General features: G+C 41.8%; 1 long non-coding RNA gene and 1 other non-coding gene across 4 annotated transcripts in view; one reads left to right on the forward strand and one right to left on the reverse strand.

Moving 5' to 3' along the window:
• Positions 1–247: 247 nt before the first annotated feature.
• The window catches only part of LOC111752305 (uncharacterized), a 32,402-nt gene continuing 8,883 nt past the window's right edge, over positions 248–23,766 (reverse strand). The window contains exons 5-6 of one of the 3 annotated variants that reach the window (XR_010319156.1): positions 19,434–23,520; positions 248–7,104 (exon numbers count right to left, since the gene is read on the reverse strand). This is a non-coding gene — a long non-coding RNA (uncharacterized LOC111752305). Of the gene's footprint in view, positions 7,105–10,698; positions 11,374–19,433; positions 23,521–23,766 lie in introns of those variants that run through there. The other 2 variants (XR_002787264.2, XR_002787267.2) reach the window with 2 other exon arrangements.
• TRNAA-UGC (transfer RNA alanine (anticodon UGC)) lies at positions 19,404–19,474 on the forward strand. Its single transcript has one exon. It is a non-coding gene; the product is annotated as a tRNA-Ala (tRNA).

Here is a 23,766-nt window from a genome sequence, read left to right on the forward strand (position 1 = left end):
TGTTTTCTTTGTACACATTATTTCCTGGTATTTGCTCTTCCTGAACTTTATTTTGATGATTTCTTTCCTACCTACCAATGTGGGTTGTCTACCAACATTAGTTATCTATTGCTGCATAACAAATTATACCAAAACCTAGTGGCTTAAAATAGTAGACATTTGTTGTCTCACACACCCATTCCTGTGGGTCAGGAATCCAGAAGTGCCTTAGGTGGGTGATTCAGCCTCTCATGAGGTTGTAGTCAATCGGAAAGTTTACCTGGGACTGGAAGATTCACTTCTAAGGTGGATCACTCACATGCCCTGCAAGTGAGTGCTGGCTGTTGCAGAAGGCCTCCTTTCCCCTCCACAAGGACCTCTTCATGGGGCTGCTTGAGCATCCTCATGACATGGCAGCCAACTTCCTCAGATCAAGCGAGTGACCCAAGAGAGAGCAAGAAGGAAACCAGGGTGCTGTGCATGACCTTGTCTCACAAGTCATAAACTTTCACTTCTGCCATATTCTATTTGTTATAAAAGAGTAACTAAGTACAGCCCACACGCAAGGGGAAGGGAACTAGGCTCCATTTGTTTTAAAGATTGGCATATCGAAGGATTTGAGAACATATTTTGAATCTATCACATAACATAATCATAAATCTCTTGATTTTTGTTGTTGTTCTTGTTAGGTGCCGTCGAGTCAGTTCCAACTCATAGCAACCCTACGCACAACAGAACAAAGCCCTGCTCAGTCCTGTGCCATCCTCACAATTGTTGCTGTGCTTGGGACCATTATGGCAGCCACTGTGTCAATCCATCTCATTGAGGGTGGTTTTTACCATTTGGCAAACACCACAGTAATAAGTATTTCAGGCAAAAATCATTAATGGATCTTAAAATCAGTGGGCGAAGGTTTGACGAGAGACAGGAAATTCACACAGCCTCAAAGTATGTTCTCACAAGATATTCACTCATTACAAAAGGAATAATGGTAACTCAAAGCTGGAAAACTTGGTGGACATGACCTTAACCAACTTATCAAAATGAACATCGGCAGTACTGAGACACTCCAATTCATGTAACTTCCAACAGGGCCCACTGAGGGCATAACATCATTCCAGGACCATTCTTGCCCCAAACGCACAACTTGAGAGTAATCGTAGGAGACATTGATAAACTAAACTGAAGTTGATGAACATTTTACAAAATAACTGGGTAGTACTCTTTAATGGCGACCCCTGGTGGTGCAGTGTTTAAGAACTTGGCTGCTAACCAAAAGGTCGTCAGTTCGAATCCACCAGTCACTCCTTGGAAACCCTATGGGGCAGTTCTACTCTGAGTCAAAATCGCCAGCAACAAGTTTGGTTTGATTTGATTTGGTTTGGTTACTCCATAATGGAGCCCTGGTGGCACAGTGGCTAAGAGCTTGCCTGCTAATCAAAAAGTCGGCAGTTGGAATCCAACAGTAGTTCCTTGGAAACCCTGTGGGGCAGTTCTATTCTGTCCTATAGGGTCACTATGAGCCGGAATTGCCTCCACAGCAACAGGTTTGTTTTTTGTTCATTACTCTTTAACAGTGTCAAGGTCACAAAAGACAAAGGACTGAGAAATGGTCCCAGATTAAAGGAGACATGACAACTAAGCATAATTAGTTGTCATGGCTAGGTGTGACCCTGGACCAGAAAAAAGTACACTAACTGGACAATTGGTGTAATTCGAAAAAGGTCAGTAGATTAGCTAAAAGTATTGTATCAATGTTAATGTCCTGATTTTACTAATTGTACTGTAATTGAAAACCTGGTGACATAGTGGTTAAGAGCTATGGCTCCTAACCAAAAGGTCAGCAGTTCGAATCCACCAGGCACTCCTTGGAAACCCTATGGGGCAGTCTACTCTCTCCTATAGGGTCACTATGAGTTCGGATTGACCCAAAAGCAACGGGTTTGGTTCATATAAAATGTTAACACTGGAAGAAACTGGGTAAAAAATATATGGGAATTCCTCGTGCTATTTTTGCAAACTTTTTGTGAGTCTGAAATGATTTCCAAATGGAAACTTAAAGATAGAAACCAATACAAAAAACAAAAATAAAAACTATCTTAATGAAAGCATTAATAAGAAAGCATTATAAAAAACATGAGCGATATAATCACGTCAGAAGCTCACTAGTCTCTAATAGGAGTGGCTGCTGGGAAGAACCACTGTATTTTCCTACTTTACTTTCCTGTCTCCAGCCCTGCCAGGTCCACAAACAGCTGTGTGTCTAAAATACATAAAGGATTGTGTCAGTCCCATACAAAAAATCTGCCAGTGGTTCCCCATATCTTAGACTAAAACCCAACTTCCCTGGCTAGGAACCTCCATGTGAATTCTAGGTCACAGCTGGATGGAATTGAACACATGCCCTAAGACATGCCCTGGTTCTCTCACCTCTGGGTCTTTACATACGCCATTCTTTCTTCTTTGCCTGGAAAACTCCTGATTTTTCTTAGAGACTAATCTCCAAATGGAGCCCTGGTGGTGCAGTGATTAAGAGTTCAGCTGCTAACAAAAAGGTCAGCAGTTCAAATCCACCAGCAGCTCCTTAGAAACCCATGGGGCAGTTCTACTCTGTCCTATCGGGTCTGACTGTAAGTTGGAATCAACTCAACGGCAACAGGTTTGTTTTGTTTTTTTTTTTAATCTCTAAATGTCTGTAAAGATTTTTTTCGACCTTTTTTCTCTCCAAATAGATTTAACTCTTTTGTCTCCCGCTTCTTATAGCATTAGGTAGGCATCTCCCTTGTAGCTTATGTTGTATCATGTTGTAAGTAGGTACTTAGAGATCTGTTTTGTTTTGAGGACTGTTATCTTTTCGAGGGAAAAATCTAAGCCATATTCATTCCCAGTACCTGGCACAGAAACAGAAAAATGGTAGATGTATTAGTTATGTATTCCCGTGTAACAAATTATCCCAAAAAATAACAGCTTAAAACAACAATTTATTATCTCACTCAGTTCTGAGTGTGAGGAACCCAAGAGCAGCTTAGATGGATGGGTTCCAGCTCACAGTCTTTCATAAGACGTGAATCAAGTGTCAGTCAGGGCTTCAGTCACCCAAGGCTTGACTGGGTGTGGAGAGCCCACTTCCAAGATGACATATTCACACAACTGTTGACAGAAGTCTCAGTTCCTCACCACACGAGCCTCTCCATAGACTGCTGTGTGTCATACCTAAACACGGCAGCTAGCTTCTCCCAGAGAGAGAGATCCAAGAGACAGCACAAAGCAGAAGCCGTAATTCCTTCTATAATCTACCTCAGACATACCATCTGAGGTGACATACGGTTGCTTTTGACACATGCTTTTGGTTACCCTGACCAACTCTGATAGATGTGGAAGGGTACTACACAAGGGCATGAATACCAGGAGGCAGGATCACTGGGGGCCATCTTGGAGGCTGGCTACCACAGTAGGCACTCATTCAATGTCCGAACAAATGAACAAATAGAATGACCTCCTCTGGACCATATTCCAAGGTACTTATTGACCAAAGTACCAGAATGAACTCATTCATCATAAGACACTCTTTGCTATAATAAAGTCATTCGCAGGCAATGGTTAGGACCACAAAGAGCACTGGAGAGAGACTCCCATGCATCACTCATCCCCTCTGAATAAAAGGACCTTGTCATTCTTCAGGAATATGGATAGACACAGAGCAGGGAAGATGGGGTGATTGAGCTGAGGTCACTCTGAAGGTCAGATGACCCAGGAGTAGACTCCCTGCCCACTGAGATCTACCAGAGTGAGTTTTAGATGAGCACCCTTTCTGGGTGCTGTTGAGTTGTTTACAATGCTGAATCTTTGCTTATCTTCATTAAAGGAAGATTCATGGGTCCGGAAGATGGCCAGCTTATAATTCTATATGTTAAGATTTTCCCTTTTCTCTATTTTGGAATGAAACACACTTTCCCGTTACATTACATTCTACTCTTCAGTATAAAGCTGAATAACTGTCCATTACTATTAATTTTTATAGAAGATTCTGAACATTACTTAATTGCTGTGTATCTTAGAGAAAGATTCATGGCTTTGTCCCTTCGTCTTCTCTTTTTGTCTCACACTAGTTAAGATAGACTAGGAAGAAAAGCCTGGTGATCTACCCTGGAAATAAGCCAACGAAAACCCTATGAATCACAATGGTTGGATCCTGACGTACATGGAGTTCCCATGAGTCCACACCCGACCCAACAGTAGCCAACAACAAGTTTCCTATATGGATTGTCCTCTTTTATTTCTAATCTCAACCTATCACAATTCTACCAGTTCTTCCAGTTCCAACCAGGTCTCTCCTCCTTCAAAAAGCTGTCCGGATCATCTCCTCTGGCTTGCTTGCTTGCTTCCTTATTGGGCCAACTCTACGTCTCAATTTGTTTCACTCTTAATGATGTTTGATTTTGTATTTTAAGTATTTAGGTGCATGCAGGGCAAGTCACACGTATTTTTTGTTCTCGATCTCCTCCCAAATAAATATTAAGCGAATTAACTGGATACATTTGATTTCCTTTCAAAGAGTAAGAGTTTAAATTCACTAGAGGCGCTCTTCATTCTTGAAAGCTCTGGTGTAAATACTTTCATAATAGTCGAACTGTTTTTCAATCTTTTTTGGTGTTGATTTAAGTTTGTTTTTGTTTTTTATTGTAATTTCAGATTTCTAAAAATTACTGCAGTCTTGGAGGTGGGGCACCCATACTGTGAAATTAACAGGTAACAAGCAGTTGATATGCTTCTTTAACACAATTAAATGTACTGATCACATGCATTTCTAAAGCCCTTTGAAAATGTGTGTCAAGCTTATGGGTGGCCCCATTCCAGAGAATTGAATATGTGCATCAAAAGGAGAGGCGCGGTGGGGTGGGGTGAAAATCCTTACAAGCGAGAGAACTGAGCATGTGCCAGGCTGTGGTAACCGAAGGAGGGCAGGGGAGCGCAGTTTCAGAAATAACAGCGGAATGAAAAGAGAAAGGGAATTTAGGGGAGAGAGGGGAGTCTGATCACATCAGCAAATCCCCCAGAATACACAAATGGAGAGGAGGCCCTCGAGAAAGGGTGCCCTTCAATCAAAGCACCACCCCTTGGTGAACGGCTGACTTCCAGAACCCTCTGGCATCTCTTCACCAGGCCCCACCCTTTGAAGATAAGGACGGCCCGGACCAAGATATCACTTCCAGCACGGGGTGAATCCTGAGATACCAGCCCTTTTCTTGACAGACCTCTGTCACCCCGCCTGGGAATTGTAGCTTTGGATTTGGGGAGGAGGCAGTGTGATATGGAAAAGACCCTTGGGTGGCACAAGTGGTTTGTGCTCTACTACTGACCTGAAGGTTGGTGGTTCAGACCTACCCAGCAGCACCACAGAAGAAAGGAAAAGAAAACCCAATGGAGCAGTTCTACTATGTAGCATAAGGGGGTGCAATGAGTTGGAATCTACTCGAAGTCATTGGGTTTGTTGGGTGGTTTGTTTGTTTTAGTGTGGTATGGTGGATTCCAATGGACTTGGAAGAATTCTGGCTCTGCCACTTGGAAGCTGACAAATGACCCCATTCCTTGGAGCCTCAGTTTTCTCATCTCTAAATTGGGGATAATAATACAATGGAGGGTTGTTATGAGGATTACATAATAGTAGGTACACAATAAAGGGTAGCTATCGAAAAGCAGAACAGCGTGGTGGTTCAAAGCATGGAGTCTGGATCTAGGCTTTCTGGGTTTGAATCCTTGCAGACTTGCTTATGTGTGTCTTATTTTCTTTGTGCCTCACTTTCCTAATCAATAAAATGGGGATAATAATAGCACAGTTTCTACTTCACAGAGTTGATGCAAGAATGCAGTGGTTATAATACAGTGACTGTCACACAAAAAACATTTGGCAAATGGAAATAGTAGTTGCATTTGTTGTTGTTGTACAAGATGCAGTGGAGGGCAACAGCTAAGACAATGTGCTCCGGAGCTGAATTACCTGGGTTCAGATCCTGGTTCCACTCTTTACCAGTTTTTTGACTTTGGAGCTTTGATTCCCTCAGCTGTAAATTGGGGATAACAATATTACCTACCCCATGAATTAATATATGTGAAGTGCTTAGATTTTTCTTTAGAACAGTGCTGGCACATGTAAACAAAACATTGTAGCCATTACTATCATAAATTTGCACCCAGTTTCTAGACATTTCCGTGGATAATTTTAAACCTTGATGTTTTACACAATGACATAAACGATGTTAAAGTTTATATATTCCATGGTGATTAACTTAGACTACCAGTTCCCTGGGAAATAAGCCAGGCTTTCAGCCATAAAAGGTTTTCAACTGGGTCCCAGCTGACCTTCTCTTCAGTGTCTATGTATCTAGCAGATGGTGAGCTGCGTTTTAAACTGTTCGATCCAAAGAGAAGGCTGTAAAGTTCTCAGAAACATTAAATGCCCTCATTACACCCGAGTGCCATTGTCTCCAGCTCTTTGAGCCACACCTTAATGACTGGTAGCGTGGAGTCTCACACAAAGGGAAGAGACCTCGCAATTAGGCTCCATCAGGAATCTCCCACAGGACCCCGCATGCTCAGACTCAGGGGTTTTCAATGACACACCAAAACCAAGCCACTTCACAGCACTGTTTTTTGTTTGTTTGTTTGCTTTTTTCCTTTGGTCTCTGGCTGTACTGCAGTAACAGGACAAGTCATTCCTTCAGATACCGGAAAGGCTTACAGTCCAGGAAACTTTTTTTTTTTTCCTTTTCTTCAGCCAATAATCTGGGAGCGCAGTGATGTCACCCCACAATTATGCAATATGACTTAACTGTTGGATAGGTGACAAGAATTCCACTGACACCAGGATCACAACGAAACTGCTTAGCTGCTAAATTAGTCATATTGTACTTCACAGATAAGTCACTTTTAAACTGTGATTAACCGCCAGTTCAAACAGCACTATCGTCTGGGTAGGGAGGTCAGGGCCCATCAGTCATCATTTAAATGATCACATCCAGTTATTCCAGAGTCTGAATAATGCAAATGGGGCCATGGAACTTCACCATGTTGCAGGCCACTTGAACAGGGACACAGTGTAAAAAGGAAGTACTTTCTATCTTCTCTCTGTTAAGGGGAAAATCCATAAAAAAAAAAAAAATTTCATTGACTGTCTTCTTAGGAGTCATTTTGATCTCTTGGTGATTTTCCCAAACGAAATAGCATGAAAATAGGGTCCTGCTCCTCATTCATGACAGGGATTGTTTAGTGTTGTTTTCTTTTTCTCACACAAGCTGGCCTCCGTCCTGAAATTCAATCACACTGTGAGAGAGGATGTTTTGCTCACCAGAAGCCATCGCTTATTCCGCAATATCAGTGGTTAAAAATAATGCTGAAATCTGCCCATTTAAAAAGTAGTATTAGTGTCTTGCAGCCCAGGTGGCACCGTGGTTAAGAGCTCGGCTGCTCACCAAAAGGTCAGCAGTTCGAATCCACCAGGTTGCTCCTTGGAGACAGTATGGATCAGTTCTACTCTGTCCTGTGGGGCCACTATGAGTCAGATTTATTTTGGATATGTATCTTAGAAAAAAATTAGGAAATACTAGAAAGTACATAAAGAAGGTAAGTTCCCCCTCAACACCACATTCCCCCAAAACAACCAATCATTAAAATTTTGTTGTATATCCTTCCAGCCCTCTCTTTACAAATTTACACACTTGTAATCAGGTTGCATGTATAATTTTATATTATAGCTTTCTATTATCACACATTTTTGAGGTACAGCCTTTATAGTAGTGTTTATATTTCATCGAGATATATAATATTTTAATTTTTCCCTTATTGCATTAATTTTTCCAGTGCTTTGATTACAAAAATAGTTACTATTACTTTTTTCTATATATGAGGTCATGCTTTTTTCAACATTTCAGATTAATTTCTACACAAAAGACCCAGAAGTGGAAATACTGGTTTCGAGCCCGGCAAAGATTTCTGCCAAATTACTTTCCTAAAAGTAATAACGACTCACTCCAGAAACCTGCAGAGGACAAGTGACCCATGTATCATTATTTCTCAAGGGTGAATCAGTGCCTGAAGACTGTGTAGAAAACCAAAAACCCATTTCCATAGAGTCAATTCCTACTCATAGCGACCCCATAGGATGAAGTAGAACTGCCTCATAGGGTTTCCAAGGAAGGCCTGGTGGAGTTGAACTGCTGACCTTTTGGTGAGCAGCCAAGCTCTTAACCACTGCACCACCAGGGTAGGAAGGGCTGTAAATATGAAGGATGTTGTTTCCAACCAAACTCCTACACCAGTACAGAGGCAGCTGGAATTTTTCAGTCCACACCCCTGCAAACAAAAGAAGGTAGAGGTAATTACCTTGTCTTTGCTTGGTCCAGAATCACCTACTCATCGGAATATCTACTGCCTGACTTTCCATGTTATTTTCCTAGAACTTGTGTCTGGCATAATGAAATGTAACCACAGAATGCACCATGGAGCCATGTCTGGGTTCCACTCATCTCTGAGTTAGCCAGCCCTAGGTAGTTCAGCGATAGAATGTTTGCCTTCCATGTGGGAAACCAGGGTTTGACTCCTCAGCCAATGCACCTCAAGTGCAGCCACCACCCGTCTGTCAGTGGAGGCTTGGGTGTTGCTATGATGCTGAACAGAGTTCAGCAGAACTTCCAGACTAAGACGGACTAGGAAGAAAGGCCTGGCCATCTACTTCTGAAAATCAGCCAGTGAAAATCCTATGGATCCCAACCGTCTAATCTCCAACCGATCATGGTGATGGCACAGGACCCCACAGCGTTTCATTCTTTTGTTCCTGAGATCACCGTGAGGGATGACTCAGTGGCAGCTAACAACAACGAAGCTTTATCCCAGCACCTTCAGCCCAGCAGACGTGTCCCTCCTTCTCCTTCCATCCTTATCTCCTGTTGGATACCCTTCTGACCTCCAAGGCACTTCTCTCAGTAGAATTTGCTACCTTATTAACCCTACCCACTTTCCTTTACACTTTCTCTCTCCTTCCACTCACATCTTTCCTATATTGAGGAGCAACAAAATAAAATCCTCTCCAAAAGATTCTTGTTGATTTGGGGGTGAGTCCTCCCCAGAAATGGATATGTAATTATATTTTAAAGATGCTACAAAAATATGCTAATGTTTCCTTCAGGAATTTAGTAGTCCATAAATTAGGGGCAAGGAATTGGATTTCTTGAAAGTCGAAGATAAACCTTAAAACCTCTGATGGTTAGATGAGAAGGGATAATTGGAAAAATCGGGGGTAGGGGTGGTGGCTGAAGGAGATCTAGCTGTTGAGAAGGCAGAGGGAAGTTAACATGAGTGGTACAAGTAGCTCAGTATGTATTCATGTTCTGGACATGTGGAAAGAGTACCACATTCAAAATGAAAGTTAGTAAAGGAATTTCTGGGGTTATTCCTTACAGTCTATGGTACCGAACCAGGGGAAGCCTAGGGGATCAGATGGCTGTGAGGAAAATAGCTTCAGTTAGAAATCCAAGGAGTGAGCCTGGGGCTCAGACAAAGTACGGAGAGAACTAAGAAATAGAACAGAGCCATATATGAGTCAACTTGTAAGATGGGAAAGTGACTCCAACGGAGAGAGAGAAGAGGGTTTGGAAGAGTTGGCTATCTTCCCAGTGCTTGGTTAAAAGAATTTTGTAAGACTGAGTGTCTGAAATGTTCCTGATGTTAGTACATCTCTCTCTCTCCATCTAAAGGGAGGATGTTGTTGTTGTTAATTGCTATTGAGTTGGCTCTGATTCATGGCAACCTTATGTACAATATAATGAGATATTGCCTGGTCCTGCGCTGTCTTCACGATCATTGGTATGCTTGAGTTCATTGGATAAGAGGATTCACTAGAAAGGATAGCTCTAATAAAGAGAAAATGAGAGTTTCATCTACAAGAGCTGAACTTCCAGAAGTGGGATCAGCCCAGTGGGTCTTCCATAAGATACCAACTCCATAGCAGAGGCCCCAAACAACCCACCTTTTCCTGCCTTCAGGCCTGAGCACCCGATAAAGATTCAATGAATACAACAGTCTAACGAACTCCTTGCCTGGCAGTGTGGTGGATGCCGGACATAGAAAGACAGACTCCATCTCTGCCCCTCATTAAAGCACACAGCTTAATGTAACGAGGCATCTGAACATCAAGGAGAAGCATTCAGCCCAAGGTGGAGAGAACAGAGGTGGAATGAAGGGGATGAAAGAGCATAATAGAAAATTCTAGAGAAATCCTAGTGTAGGGTTACTCAAAGTGTGCTCCACAAGCTGACACAAGATCTTACAGAAAGCTAACAAGGATTTAGAAACTTTTAGAGCAATTTGATGGAGTAATTGTATGTCTACTAAATCTAATAACAATTATTAAAATTGGGCTTCTATTTTGCATGTCTTTTTAAATTTAATTTCTGTTGTATTCACTTTGAATTTTATTTTCAACAATATCAGCCCATAATTGATTAGGAAAAAAATTTTTTTTTTTTTAATTTCCTCTGTTACTACAAATAGTTTGACAATCTCTGTCCTCAGGGGCACAATAGCTCAACTAAGAGTGACTAACATTTTTTGCTAAAACTGGGAAAGTCCCAGGCAAACTGGGACAAGCTGGTCACCCTAGAAGTGTTTAATTTGAAGAAAAAAGTAGCTTCATGAGAGACTAGATCAGATGAAGGTAAAGTAAAAATCAAAAAATAATAATAGAAAAGAATTTCTCCAAGATGAAGAGGGATTTTAGTCTTCAGCTCAAGAGGGTTCATTAGTGGTGAGTTAAAATTATTGAAAAGAGAGCCACAGCTAGCTATGTCCTGATGAATTTTCTTAAATTCCAAATCTCAAGAGAAAAAGTCCTACAAGATGATAAATACACAGCAAACTAAAATGAACAAAATAAATTAATAAAGATGTGAAACACACCACTTCATAAAGTCATGTTCCTTTAACAAAAAAAGATCTTTGCTTTAGTCTGAGGCTTTAAAAGCTTGCAAGCAGCCATCTAAGACACATCTATTGGTCCCATCCCATTCCGAGCAAAGGAGAATGAAGAAAATAAAAGACACAAGGAAAATATTGGTCCAAGGACTAATGGACCACATGAGCCACAGCCTCCACCAGCCTGAACCAAGAAGAACTAGATGGTGCCCGGCTACCACCACCAACTGCTCTGACAAGGATCACAATATAGGGTCCCAGACAGAGCGAGAGAAAAATGTAGAACAAAATTCAAATTCATAAAAAAGATCAGACTTACTGGTCTGACAGAGACTGGAGAAACTTCTGAGACTATGGGCCCAGGCACTCTTCTAACTCAGAACTGAAGCCACTTCTGAAGTCCACCTTTCAGCCAAAGATTGGACAGGCCTATAAAACAGTAACACATGTGAGGAACTTGTTTTTTGGATCAATCAAGTATCCAAGACCACGTGGGCAACACCTGCCCAAAAGCAAAGATGAGAAGGCAGGAAGAGACAGGAAAACTGGATGAATGGAAATGGGGAACCGGGGTGGACAGGGGGAGAGTGCTGACACAATGCAGGGATTGCAACCAATGTCACAAAACAATTTGTGTATAAATTTTGAATGACAGACGAATTTGCTCTGTAAACTTTCACCTAAAGCACAATAAAAACCAAAAATATCTTTGTTTCAGCTTTATCAAGAGAGAAAAGAAATGAGGAAGAATTGTCCTTTATATGCAAATATAACCATAAGGATAAAAAAGAAAGAAAACAATACCAAGGAAAAGTTAAAAAAAAGTACGAACATGTTAATATTAAGAATTAACTTAATGTTTTTTTTTTTTTAATTTGGCATCAAATTTGGCTCTAAAGTTCCTAGTTGCAGGTTGGAGGAGGTTAGGGATCACAATCATTAAAATCATTGTTATTAAAAAAAATAATAAATTGCTGTTATGATGACAAAGGAAGAAGCATATGAGTTACTCAGCAGGACATTTTTCCCCCGGTGCTGTAAGCTAAAACAAATTCTCTCAAAGGGTTTAATACTGGGGGCATCCTCAGTACCGTTTTTCACCAAATGTAGGAGTGAATGTCACATACCTGCTCCTTGCAGGGATCCTCGTTAAAGTCAGTGGAGGGTTTCAAGACGGATAAAGACACTATAGCCTAAAGGCCTTATTTGATCCAAAGACAGAACTTACAGTACCATAGAGGAGTCAGTGAATAGCATGCCACTAAGTGTTCTCTGAATATTATTTCTTGCAGCCAGGCTTGTTTGTTGTTGTTTGGTCCCGTCGAGTCTGTTCTGACCCTATGTACAACAGAATGAAACACTGCCCCGTCCTGTGCCATCCTCATGATGGTTGTTATGCCTGCGCCATCCTCACCATGGTTGTTATGCCCTATCCAACCAGCTACCCAAATTGCTACATCACCCCCTGAGACTCTGTGAATCATAGTTTATAAACAGCTATTCATAGATACAGGTATTTCCCCTGGGTATTTTATGTGAGGCTGCTAAAGGGCAACTTTAATTATTATTATTATTATTATTATTATTATTATTATTATTATTATTATTATTATTATTATTGCTTTGCTGAGGAAGGGCAGGGATGAGAGAGAGTCCACTTGGGAAGGAAGGCTAAAGACGTCCCTTGCAGAGAGGCAAAGAAAAGCCAACCTTTGAAGAAAGGCCTTCCTAAGGAACAAGGGCTATGTGGTCCTACAGCCTGCCATAACCAAGGTGCCAAGACTTGGTGCCAAGAATAAACACTGTAATCCTGGTTGATGAAGAGCAACAGGCCCCAAATAGATTTCAGGATGAAAGATCAAAAAACCGTCTACTTTTCTGTTTCTATGTTGCTGCTTTTCAAGCCTGCTTGTTGTTGTTAGGTGTAGTCGAGTCAGTTCTGACTCCTAGTGACCCTGTGTACAACCGAACAAAATATTGCCCGGTCCTGCACCATCCTCACAATTGCTACGCTTGAGCTCATTGTTGCAGCCGCTGTGTCAGTCCACCTGGTTGAGGGTCTTCCTCTTTTTCGCTGTTTAATAACAGATAATTTGAGGTCTCACAATGTGTGAAGAAGAAGTTACTCTGGTATTCTTCATTGCTGATTGAGGGTATATAAAAATTCCAGATTCAAATATAAAAATAAGGTGAACTTTGTGTACCCAACCCATTCAGGACTGATATTAGCATTGGACATCAAACTCATGTGAGATGGAGCTATTATGTTTCACGTAATAAATATTATTTTAGAAGTTTCCATATACTTCTTATAGAATTTGACATTTTTATTAATTTTATTTCTCTTCTGGCACTCTCAGAGCCCTGGTGGTGCGGTGGTTAAGAGCTCGGTTACTAGCCCAAAGGTCAGGAGTTCAAATCCACCAGCCGCTCCTTGGAAACCCTATGGGGCAGTTCTACTCTGTCCTGTAGGGTCACTATGAGTTGGAATCGATTCAATGGCAACAGGTCTGGCACTCTCAATAAATTTAATAAATATTATAACTTATATTCATTAATGCAAAATGGAATTCTTTTTTTTAACCGAGTGTATTGTTGAAATACCCAGTCCTAATAATTTGAACATAGAAAAACTTTTTTCACATGCAATATGTTTGAAAAAGCAAAAATCAGACTGCAAATCAAGTGGAGTGATACTTGTGATACTTGTCCTGGCTCCATAAAAATTAGTTTTCTTCTCTATAGTATCATCACATAAACCTGGTTTCAGTTTGATAAAAGTGTTGGAGGAATAAGGGAGCCACAGTCTTTCTTTTCTCATATTCAGTATTTAGAAGTACAGCAAGGAAGAAAAAAGGAAGGCTTACAGAGGCTGTACTGAGAATCAGGCTCTATGTTATATGTTACTCATGTAAGAAAGGCTCCTATTTTCCTAACACATTTAAACATATGTAAAGTGACTCAAGTGTCTACCTTATTATCAATGCATTTGCCTCTTGGGAACTGTCATGGATTGAACTGTGTCCCCCAAAAATGTGTGTCAACTTAGCTAGGCTATGATTCCCAGTATTGCGTGATTGGCCACCATTTTGTCATCTGATGTGATTTTTCTATTTGTTATAAATCCTACCTCTATGACGTTAATGAGATGGGATTAGAGGCAGTTATGTTAATGAGGCAGGACTCAATCTACAGGATCAGGTTGTATCTTAAGTCATTCTTTTGAGATACAAAAGAGAGAAAGGAGAAGAGAGACGGGGGGGTCTCAGACCACCAAGAAAGTAATGCCAGGAGCAGAGCTCATCTTTTGGACCTGGGGTTCCTGTGCAGAGAAACTCCTAGACCAGGGGAAGATTGATGACAAGGACCTTCCTCCAGAGCCAGCATAGAAAGAAAACCTTCCCCTGGATTCAGACTTCTAGCCTCCTAGACTGTGAGAGAATACATTTCTCTTTGTTGAAGCCACAAACTTGTGGTATTTCTGTTACAGCGGCACTAGATGACTAAGATAGGAACTATCTTACATTATATCATCATCCACCCTAAAACAGTGTCTTTATCCCTGTTTTTATCTTTATTGACTCCTAATCGTGACATACCAGTTTGGTTGGTTATATCACTATCACAGTTACGTCACCTTTTCAGAACTTCATTTCATATCCCTTGGTACACTAAAATTGTAAAATTCAGTTGTCTGTCCCTCCATCTGCTTGCTGCTGCTAAACCTCCAATCTTTATTTTATTTTATTTTTACATTAATTGACTTACAATTATGTAAGCATGCCTTACTTAAGTTTTATTCTATGTGGGGAAAAACAGACAGAAAGCTGATGAAATGAGCATCTTTAATCATCAGGCCCCAAGGTTAACCCTCTAGAAGAATGGAATCTCATTAAATTTATAACACAGAGAAGCATTCCAGTGCAAGAATGTTTTCTGGGTCTCTCAACTCGTTCTCTTTATAACTTTGCCTCAATATTTCAGACAGAGACAGTTAAGCAATTGTCGAGAGGCCTGCACAACTTGGAAATGGTGCCTCCCTCCCTAATGATCTATGGCAGTTGTATTGCACACGGATTGCACAACAAAGCTTTCCATTTTCCTCCTTTTTTTTTTTCTTTATCATGTGCCAATTAGGCCTTTTTTTCTTCTTCTTCTTCTTCTACTTCGCTCCCTTAAAACCTCACCCTTCTCATCTCTTATGCTTTTATCTACCTGACATGAAAAAAAAAAAAAAACCCAAAAGAAAGCAAGTTACTAACTACATGCCCCAAAACCCCAAATAAACATGATATAATTAGCCACATAAACATGAATAAACATGATATAATTAGCCACATAAAGACGACCTACATCTCCTGCCTTGAAAGCCTTCCAGCAATTTACACACCAAAGCTCGAGTTTTCTACAAACATTTCCCTGGAAAGGTCCCTGAACGGCATGTGATCTTTCCACTGTCGACAAGCTTCCTTGATCAGGTGTCACCCAACTGACCTGCTTTTCTCCACCTTTATTCTCAAGACAATGTTGTCTCAACAGACAATCCACTAAGTCCTGGTTTCACTTCACTGAATTTCATTCGCAGCCCTATCCCCACACAAGTCCTGCCACATGCACTCGTTGCTCACATACTTTTTATTATCCCCTGGTGATTCTCATCGGGCCTCTTTGTGGCCGTGAAACTCCATGGTCATTTCCCCCCAGTGTTCTCCTCCAATACTCTGGCTGTATGGAGCTTGGCTTCAGGTTACTCATCACCTCAACTGCATTTTTAGTCTCCAGTTGGCTGGGAGCCAGTCCTCTGCTCTCTGTCCCATGCTCACCTTGTAAGCTACCTATCCAAGTCATCATCTTTATTCATATTTCTTTCCCTATTGAGAAAATAAACCCAACCAGAGGCAATGAAGATGCATGACAGGGGGAGAAAAGCACAGGGACTTAGGGATGCTTTTAAATCATAGAATCTAAGAGCAGAAGGCACCCTAGATGCCATCTAGTCCAGTTTCTTCGCTTTAGAGATGAGAAAGCTGGAACCTCAGAGTCTAAAGCTACAGGAGGTTCAAAGGAATTACCCTCAGAGCTGCTGGAAGAGCATTTCTAAGTGGTTCAAATCACTGACTTTGGAATCATACAGATCTGGGTTCAAATCCCAGCTGGCTGGTCTTACGCATTTAGTTTAAGCTCTCTGATCTGCAATATTTTTACCTATTAAAATGGGATGGTAACACCTATCTTACTGGGCTGTTCAGTAGGGTATACAGTTGTCATTAATTATTAACTAGAATCCAGCTCTACTGACTTTTAGGTAAATGCTCTTTATAAGGTAATGCTGTTATTACAGTGGTAGGGCCAGTCTTCCAAGATTTCATTTCTAATCTTTACTAACGGTGGTGTGACTGTGAACAAATTATTTATGAAGCTGTGCTTCAGTAGATTAACCCATATTATAAAAAAAAAAAAAAAAACTAGTGCCATCGAAAAGCTAATAATAATACCTAGTACAGTGAAACCTGTGAGAGCCAGAACTCAATGGAACTGCCTTGTTTTTCTGGGTCTCCCAGGCTTTCCGCCTCTGACAGGGTGCAGTCTCACCACTTTTCTATCCCTCTCTGCTAGTGGAAAATATTTGAATTTTCCTCTTCTGACAGGTTTCCACCTTACACAGGTTCCAGCTCTTGCAGGTTTTACTGTATATAGGTAGCTGTGAGGATTAAACAGTAATCTTTGTAAACACAGCATTTCACACAGTGTCTGGCAGAGAGGAAACAACAAAACATTGAATAGTTCCATGAAGTCACAAATACCTAGAGCAAATACATGAATGGTCAGGATAACTTCCCTACACATGCCCCCAGAAACAGATCCAAGTATATACTTGATTCTCCTTGGTCCACAGTGCCCACGTTAATTCATCCAAAAAAGCCCAAAACCAAGCCCGTTGCCACTGAGTCAATTCCAATTCATAACGACCCTACAGGACAGAGTAGAACCACCCCGTAGGGTTTCCAAAGAGCAGCTGGTTGATCCAAACTGCCAACCTTTCGGTTAGCAGCTGAGCTCTTAATCACTGCGCCGTCAAACCAGGCCTTAACCGACAGGTAGCATTAGAGCCTGTGGAGACAGAAGAAAAGATGTTTTCCACCAAAGAAACACTATGACCAAAGAAAAGCGCAGAGAAAGCACACAGCACGTCTCTTAACTGCTAAGTAATTAATTCCAATTGGCCTTCCCTCCTGTAGTATCATCCCCTCCTGTCTATCGTCTTAGCTTCTGCCAGAAGAGTCTTCTAAAATACTAATTTGAATATGATTAGGATCCTTCCCATTGAACAGTTCCCTCTCAAATTCAGCATAAAGTCCCACCCCCTTTGTAAAACCTTCCAAGCCTGGCACCATCTCTGCCTGTCTTGCCAGCCTCAATTCTTGCACTCTGCCAGTTGCCCTCCCCTGAACCATTCGCACTTCTCTGAGTCATCTCGGTCACCTTCAGCCCTTTGCATGGGCTGTTTCTGGGCCAGCAACACTACATCTCTTACTTGGACTTCAAGACTCAGCTCAGAGGTTGCTTGTAGGAAGTCTTTGGTGAAACCCTTTGCCCACTCCCAGCACCCCCACCCAAGAGCAGAGTTCCCCCTCTTTTACCTCAAGCCCAGCTGGTAACACATGGTATCCCATCTTTGTATCTTTCTCTCTCTAGAATGCCAGTGTCCTGAACAGAGGCTGGACCTCTCATAGTGCCCACTGTGTGCCAGGCACTGTTGTAGCAACCGGGAATACAAAGAAGAAGGGAGACATAGTCCTTGATGTCACAGAGATTCAGTCCATTGGGCTAAGTCAGACAGTTTACAAATAGATAAAGGCATAGATAAAAATGTTCAGATAGCGACAAGCGCTAGGACGATAATAAACCAGAGCAATGTGCTAAAGAGTAGCCAGGATGGGAGAGACGACATGAGATGAAGTGGTTTAACCCTGGCATTTGAGCAGAGAAGGGATGAGGAGCCCACCAGCTCTGGGAATATCTGGGGCAAGACTGTTCCAGGCTGAGCAAACAGTAAGAGCTCATAAATGATTTTTGAGTGAAAGAAGAGATCGGTAGGGATCTAGTTCAAGGATGTAAAGGGGACTCAAACTCCTCCCATACAGAAATCAGAATTACACTAACATTTTAGTTTGGGAACATAAGACATGGAAAAGCAACAAACTTATCAGGTCCATTTCAGACTGGGGGATTTGGGGGTGGTGGTCAGGGGCTAGGCTGCACTAGTGACCTGAGGGTGAAGCAGCTTTCTATAAATTAACATTTCCTGAAGGATTTATTCTAGAAACACTAGACTACTCCCTGGAGTCACCATGAAGTCTCAGTCTGGGAAACACTGTACCTCTTAACTCTTTCCCCAACCCTTCTACCACCAGGGCAATGACAGTGTACTTTAGCATATTACAGGCTCTGATAGCCCAGCATTTGGGACGTCTGGTTAACTTGCTTGAACCTATCATACTCCAAATTAACTTGACCACCGTATGTTTTTGGTTGTGTTTTTCTAAGCATAACACTGCTTCCATCCCATGAACCAGCATTTTGTGAAAAACGCTTTGGAAAGCCCTGGGTTAAATCACTTCTCACAGCCCACAGGCCTTATAGCAGTAATTTCTAGCTTCAAGTTCCATTTTGTTCAGTGGAAACACTAAATGAATAAGGTAATATGATTTTCAGAAAGATAGAACAGGTAGTTTCATTTGCACACGAGAAAGTAAACGATATGAGAGTCAATGAATCGAATTTAACATTTATTTACCTCAAGATAATCTCAACGGAGCTAAAAATGGTTAATACATGTAAGGAAAAATATGTGTAAATATATACTAATATAATTCTGTGAAAAATAAGCAATCTAATCAGTAAAGGCTAGAGTCCAATTTGAATACATTTATATGCACTGCGGACTAGTCGGGCTTTTAAATGAAAATTAGTAATTTCTGCTCAGCCAAGTACAAAAAAACTAAGTTTACTCCTCACAAACCCATCTCGATTATAACCATTTTAAATGGTAGAACTATTAAGCACTTTAATTCTAAAAAATTAAATACATTATATTTTATAATAATATAGATACTTAATGGAGGAAAAAAATCGATGTCAAAGGCTAATTAACACCACTGACACTCTGCAGTAGCTGAGAATAAGTTCCCCCAGTACCAGGCTATATTATGATATATTTAAAGTCCATTTGGAAAACTGGCTTTACACTTCCCAATTCATTCTATCCTAATACATCTAACCCTACCAAATGGTTGTTCTAATCATATGAAAATGTTAAATATCAATCATAAAGCAGCACTCTTACAATTTGTGTATTTTCTGTATGTTATACAGCAATAAAATTTGTATTTATTATATATAATTATTATTCCTGTTATAAACATAGGAATATTTCCATGAGAAAGTGTTATATGGGTGCATTGGTGGCTCAGTGGTAGAACTCCTACCTTGCACGCAGGAGACTTGGGTTTGAATCCCAGCCAATACACCTCATGCGCAGCTACCACCCATCTGTCAGTTGTGAATTGCGTGATTCAGGAGAGGTCATGGAACGAGGGATGTCATTGCTGATGTCAGATGGCTCCTGGCTGAAAGCAGAGAATATCAGGAAGATGTTTACCTGTGTTTTATTGACTATGCAAAGTCATTTGACTGTGTGGATCATAACAAATTATGGATAACATTGTGAAGAAGGGAAATTCCACAACACTTAATTGTGCTCATGAGGAACCTTTACATAGATCAAGAGGCAGTTGTTCGGACAGAAAAAGGGGATACTGATTGGTTTAAAGTCAGGAAAGGTGTGTGCAAGGTTATATTCTTTCACCATACCTATTCAATTTGTATGCTGAGCAAATAATCCAAGAAGCTGGACTATATGAAGAGAACAGGGCATCAGGATTGGAGGAAGACTCATTAACAACCTGCGATATGCAGATAACACAACCTTGCTTGCTGAAAGTGAAGAGGACTTGAAGCACTTACTGATGAAGATCAAAGACCATGTCTTCAATATGGACTACACCTCAACATAGAACAAAAATCCTTACAACTGGACCAATAAGCAATATCATGATAAATGGAGAAAAGATTGGCACTGTCACAGACCACATTCAATGTCCATGGAAGTAGAAGTCAATAAATCAAAACGCACATTGCATTAGGCAAATCTGCTGCAAAAGACCTCTTCAAAAGCCAAGATGTCACCTTGAAGACTAAGGAGTACCTGAGCCAAGCCAGGGTGTTTTCAATCACCTCATATGCATGTGAAAGCTGGGATGATAAATAAAGAAGACCGAAGAATTGACACCTTTGAATTGTGGTGTTGGTGAGGAATACTGAATATACCACGGACTGCCAGAAGAATGAACAAATCTGTCTTGGAAGAAGTACAGCCAGAATGCTCCTTAGAAGTAGGGATGGTGAGACTTCATCTCATGTACTTTGGACATGTTATTAGGAGGAACCATCCCTGGATAAGGACCTCATGCTTAGTAGAGGGTCAGCAAAAAAGAAAAAGATCCTCGAAGAGATGGATTGACACAGTGGCTGCAACAATGGCCTCAAGCATAACAACAATTGTAAGGATAGCACAAGACTGGGCAGTGTTTCGTTCTGTTGTGCGTAGTGTTTAACTATGAGTCCGAACTGACTCGACGGCACCTAACAATAAGATGCTGAACAACTTTCAGCGGAGCTTCCAGGCTAAGACAGACTAGAAAAGGCCTGGCAATCTACTTCTGAAAATCAGCCAATAAAAGCCCCACGGGCCACAATAGTCCGGTCTGCAACCAGTCATGAGGATGGAGCGGGAACAAGCAGCATTTCCATTCCCTTCCACTGTGTATGGGGTTGCCATGAGTCGGGGGTAGCTCTATGGAAGCTAACGATAACAACATCATAATGTTAAATAAAAAGAAGGATGCAAAGTCCTAGAATGAACACCCCCATCCCTAGTTAAAAGGACAAGGACAGGGACAGCAGGATGAACGTATAGAAGACGGAATGGAGTGGAGTGGAGCGGAGTGGAGAAGCTATTCTCTCTGAGGGTTGAGCCTTTTATTTTATTTTTTGTACTTTTTCTACATTCCCTGTATTTCCTTAACTGAACATATCACCATTGCAGTAAAAAAAAGATAAATATTATCTACACATTCCTGCCAGGATTTATGCAAAAAGAATAAACCAAACTTACCAACATACCCATTGCCTTCAGGTCAGTTCCAACTCACAGTGATCCTGCAGGACAGAGTATAACTTCCCCATAAGTTCCAAGGAGCAGCTGGTAGATTTGAACTGCTGACCTTTTGGTTAGCAGCCGAGCTCTTAACCACAACAGTTTCTACACCAACATAGGGGAAAAACAAAACAAACAAATTCTTTGCTGTCTAGTCGATTCCAATTCACAGCGACCCTATAGGACAGAGTAGAACTGCCCCATAGGGCTTGCAAGGAGCGGCCGATAAATTCCAACTGCTGAGCTCGTAACCATTGCGCCACCGAGGCTCCAGTCAAGCAAAAGAGCCCTAGAAAATCGAGTCAAAACATCAACCAGATATGAAATCTGTATTTCACGATATGAAATAAATATTTTATATTTATATGTGTGTATATATATACATAGCCCTACTGGCACAGTGGAGCCCTGGTGGTGTAGTGGTTAAGAGCTCTGCTCCTAACTGAAAGGTCAACAGTTCGAATCCACCAGCTGCTCCTTGAAAACCCTATGGGGCAGTTCTACTCTGCCCTACAGAGTCACAGTGAGTAGGAACCGACCTGAGGGCAACGGGTATGTTGCTAAGTCTGGTTTATTCTTTTTGATTGAGGAGCTGTGAATAAACGTGGGTAAAGGTGGCCAGGAAACCCTGGTGGCCTAGTGGCTAAGAGCTACAGCTGCTAACCAAGAGATCGGCAGTTCAAATTCTCCAGGCGCTCCTTGGAAACTCTATAGGGCAGTTCTACTCTGTCCTATAGGGTTGCTATGAGTCGGAATCGATTTGACGGCAGTGGGTTTGGGTTTGGTGGTTTAAATGTGGCCAACAAATGACTCTTTCTTCAGTACTGAAACTTTTTGCTGTAGAACCATCGGAATAACTGCCTCATTTTGGCGGTAAAATCTGGGCGTATCAGTAGCTCACCTACCACTCGAACAGCAGATTAGTCCATTTTTCTTCAAAAGTAAGAAACAGGTGAAAGAGTGTTTTCTTATCCTCTTCTTTCCCTTTTTCTTCCTCTTACATTGTCTGTTCTTCCACCTCTCTCCCTTTCTTCTGTCTTTTCCTAGGACTGACTTCGGCTGCCCTGGTGGGCTACTCTTCTCCCCTTTCTCCTAACTGGCCTCAGTCCTGGGGGTGCAGGTGGGGCTGGAAAGTCCCAGTCCTGGTTCTCCTGGCGTTCTGGATTCACCAGCTGAAGCGGTGCCCCCACCCCCTTAGAGCTGAAGACTTGCTCTAGTCGCTCTAAAATTGGAAGTTGAAAGAGGGAAGGAAAAGCAATTCTGTTTCTTCTTCCCACCCCAGCTCCACCCCTTTCCCTCAACCCCTCCCCCAGGGCCTAAGTATGGGTCAGAACGAAGGCAGCTGCCCCCACCGGGAGGCGGGCAGGCTCACGCCGACCAAGCTTTCCACGCGGTCGGTCACAGAGCAGTGGGGAAAAGGGAGGGGTGACGCAATTTCTAATCGGCCTGCTAGGAGTGGGGGACCAGAAAGTTATGAGAGAGAAAAAATCCCGACGGTGGAATGGAGCTTGCATCAAAGTGAGAGTGGCCCTTCTCGCTTACAGTCATATAAAGTGCGAACCAGGAACTGTGCCTGTTGCGAAAGAACAATAAATGACTGTCCGAATGAGGTGATGTATGTAGCCAAGTGGTGTGAAAACCTTGAAATTATCCAAATAACAGAGATTACGAATATGATTTTAGATGCTCTAGGGACTTGTGTCTTTCAAAGGGGTACGAAACCTCAGGAAAATTCACAGGGATCCTAGAAATTCCCCCAGCAGAAACTCCGAAACCTACATCTAGAGTTTCCACTTCACAGGGACTAGGAAGGTAGGTGGGGACAGGGGGAGTTTCCGCGGGGTCTGGCAGAGGAGAGCAGAAAGGTCAGCTCCTCCCAGCCTGCAACTGTCTGAAATCCCCTCCATGTCAACAGGAGGCTGGAAGACTCAGGGCACCCAGGATGAGACCTCAGGCCAGAGCCAGGGAATGGAGAATTGCCCTGCAGGGACTGAGGGAAGCTGCTTTTCTGATCCTGCTGTTTTACCAGCCCCCCAGCACAGAAACATGGCAAAATTAGATAGGGAGGTAAGAAAATGGCCTGAGGATGCCACTAAAAAAACCCAGTTGTTGTGGAGTTGACGTCTACTGGTGGTGACCTCATACGTGTCAAGAGCAGAGCTCTTCTCCATAGGGTTTCAGTTGCTGACTTTTCAGACATAGATAGCCAGGTCTTTCTTCTGAGGTGCCTCTGGGTGGACTCCAACCTCCAACATTTGTTAGTGCTTGGGGGCTGATGAGATTCAACTCTTTGATACCTAAGGGGTATGTAGGGTGGGGTAGAGAACAAAATGATTTGATAAGAAATCTGTAAAGGCAGATGAAAGGGACAAGATAGGAGATGTACACATTGTACAAGTGCTACCTGTAGAAAAGTGCTTATCAGCAGGAAGAGAGGCACTGAAAAAAAAAAAAGTGGGTAAGGATAAAGACCAAAAAGAAAACCAAACCCGCTGCCGTCAAGTCGATGCCAACTCATAGCGACCCTATAGGACAGGGTAGAA

The sequence above is a fragment of the Loxodonta africana genome, chromosome 23 (assembly GCF_030014295.1).
Source record: "Loxodonta africana isolate mLoxAfr1 chromosome 23, mLoxAfr1.hap2, whole genome shotgun sequence".
NCBI lineage: Eukaryota > Metazoa > Chordata > Mammalia > Proboscidea > Elephantidae > Loxodonta > Loxodonta africana.